Below are 3,095 nucleotides of genomic sequence, written 5' to 3'. Positions count from 1 at the left end.
CAGTTATGCCCCTTATGTGTAGTGGAAGCGTGTTGAACAGTCTCGGGCCTCTGATGTTGATAGAGTTCTCTCTCAGAGTACCAGTTGCACCTCTGTTTTTCAACGGGGGTATTCTGCACATCCTGCCATGTCTTCTGGTCTCATGTGATGTTATTTCTGTGTGCAGGTTTGGGACCAGCCCCTCTAATATTTTCCACGTGTAAATTATTATGTACCTCTCCCGCCTGCGCTCAAGGGAGTACAGTTTTAGGCTCTTTAGTCGGTCCCAATAGTTTAGATGTTTTACTGAGTGGATTCTAGCAGTAAAGGATCTCTGCACGCTCTCCAGGTCAGTAATTTCTCCAGCTTTGAAAGGTGCTGTCATTGTGCAGCAGTACTCCACTCTAGAGAGCACAAGCGTTTTGAAAAGTATCATCATCGGTATAGCATCTCTAGTGTGAAAAGTTCTTGTTATCCAACCTGTCATTTTTCTTGCAGTTGTGACGGCTACTTTATTGTGTTCTTTAAAGGTAAGGTCTTCCGACATGAGTACACCCAGATCCTTTACATTGCCTTTTCGTTCTATGTTATGATTTGCCTGAGTTTTGTACGTGGTTTCCGTTTTTATATTTTCATTTTTTCCATAGCGCATGAGCTGGAACTTATCTTCGTTAAACACCATATTATTTTCTGTAGCCCATAGAAAGACCTGATCTACATCTGACTGGAGGTTCGCCGTGTCCTCTATGTTGCCTACTCTCATGAAGATCCTAGTGTCATCTGCAAAGGATGATACAGTGCTATAGGTTGTGTTCTTGTCCTGGGGGTTGATATCACGCCAAACCTGTACCCTGAAGTCCATATCAAGAGGATAACATCAGTGACATATGCCAGGTTGGCTAACATAAGAACGGCCTTTAGAAACTTGTGTAAGGAATCTTTCAGAACTTTGTATACCACATATGTCAGACCACTCTTGGAGTATGCGGCTCCAGCATGGAGTCCATATCTAGTCAACCATAAGACTAAACTGGAAAAGGTTCAAAGGTTTGCCACCAGACTAGTACCCGAACTGAGGGGTATGAGCTACGAGGAGAGACTACGGGAATTAAACCTCACGTCACTGGGAGACAGAAGAGTTAGAGGGGACATGATCACCACATAAAAGATTCTCAGAGGAATTGATAGGGTAGATAAGGACATACTATTTAACACAAGGGCCACACGCACTAGGGGGGACGTGGAAATTGAGTGCCCTCCATAGCCATAGAGACGTTAGAAAGATTTTTTTCATTTCCAGATTAGTAGACAAATAGAATGCATTAGGCAGTGATGTGGTGGAGGCTGACTCCATACACAGTTTTAAATGTAGATATGATAGAGCCTAGTAGGCTCAGGAACCTGTACATTAGTTGATTGACAGTTGAGAGGCGGGACCAAAAAAAAACAGAGCTCAACCCCCGCTAGCACAACTAGGCGAGTACACACACACACACACACACACACACACACACACACACACACACACACACACACACACACACACACACACACACAGGCAGCAGCCTGTGTGGAAATAGGATCAGGAGAGCCAGGAGACCGAAAAGCCTATACACGATGAAGGGAAGCTACCTCCCTATAACGACAAGAAGAGAGAGACCTGGGAGTGGACATAACACCAAACCTAACTCCAGAGGCTCATATAAATAGAATAACGTCAACCACATACTCTACTCTGGCAAAAGTCAGAACATCCTTCAGAAACTTGAATAAGGAGTATTTTTTAGATCACTGTATACCGCCTATGTGAGGCCAGTCTTAGAGTATGCCGCCCCATCGTGGAGCCCCTTCTAAAACAAACACACAAGAAAGCTCCAAAAGGTGCTGAAGTTTGCAAGAAGACTCGTCCCAGAGCTGCGAGGGAATAGGTAAGAAGAGAGACTGAAGGAACTAAACATGGCTGCATTGAGAGGAGGAGGGAGAGAGGGAGAGGAGGAGGGAGAGAGGAGGTGACGTAATACAGACGTATAAAATACTTGGAGGGGTTGACAGGGTGGAAACAGATGAAATGTTTACAATGAATATGAACAGAACAAGGGGACACGGATGGAAGCTTGAGACTCGGATGTGTCATAGAGATGTTAGAAAAGTTTCCTTTTAGCGTAATGGTTGTGAGTAAATGGAAAGACCTAAAGGAGCAGGTTGTAGAGACTAACTCCATTCATAACTTTAAAAGCAGGAATGATAGGGACATAGGCCAGGAGTCATTGTATTAGTTAACCAACGGCTAGAAAAGCGGGGTCATAAATAGGCGAGTACACCCTCACACACAGTGACTGTTATTATGAGATCATTTATGAACGCTTGGGTATAGTTATGTTAATTTGAACAATCAAACTAGTCACTTTCTTATTTACTGCGGATTTATTAGACCAATTAATTAGATCGATTTGACCGATGACTTTCTCTACTAGAGAAGAACTTGTCAATATGCCCCAAGTTTAGCAAGTTTACACAGGCAAGATAAGAAGTAAACTAATAGTTTCTAGGAAAGAACATTTTAAATATGCAAACTCAAGCCAAACAAGTTCATGACCAAGTTTGTCAAGATGAACCTAGTCAAGTGAATTTAAGGTTGGGCACGCTGCTGTATCATTAAGGTTGGGCACGCTGCTGTATCATTAAGGCTGGGCACGCTGCTGTATCATTAAGGCTGGGCACGCTGCTGTATCATTAAGGCTGGGCACGCTGCTGTATCATTAAGGCTGGGCACGCTGCTGTATCATTAAGGTTGGGCACGCTGCTGTATCATTAAGGCTGGGCACGCTGCTGTATCATTAAGGTTCGGCACTCTGCTGTATCATTAAGGCTGGGCACGCTGCTGTATCATTAAGGCTGGGCACGCTGCTGTATCATTAAGGCTGGGCCCTCTGCTGTATCATTAAGGCTGGGCACTCTGCTGTATCATTAAGGCTGGGCACTCTGCTGTATCATTAAGGCTGGGCACTCTGCTGTATCATTAAGGCTGGGCACTCTGCTGTATCATTAAGGCTGGGCACTCTGCTGTATCATTAAGGCTGGGCACTCTGCTGTATCATTAAGGCTGGGCACTCTGC

The sequence above is a fragment of the Procambarus clarkii genome, chromosome 22 (assembly GCF_040958095.1).
Source record: "Procambarus clarkii isolate CNS0578487 chromosome 22, FALCON_Pclarkii_2.0, whole genome shotgun sequence".
Lineage (NCBI taxonomy): Eukaryota > Metazoa > Arthropoda > Malacostraca > Decapoda > Cambaridae > Procambarus > Procambarus clarkii.
The sequence above is the reverse complement of the archived record's forward strand: the minus strand, read 5'-3'. Positions refer to the sequence as shown.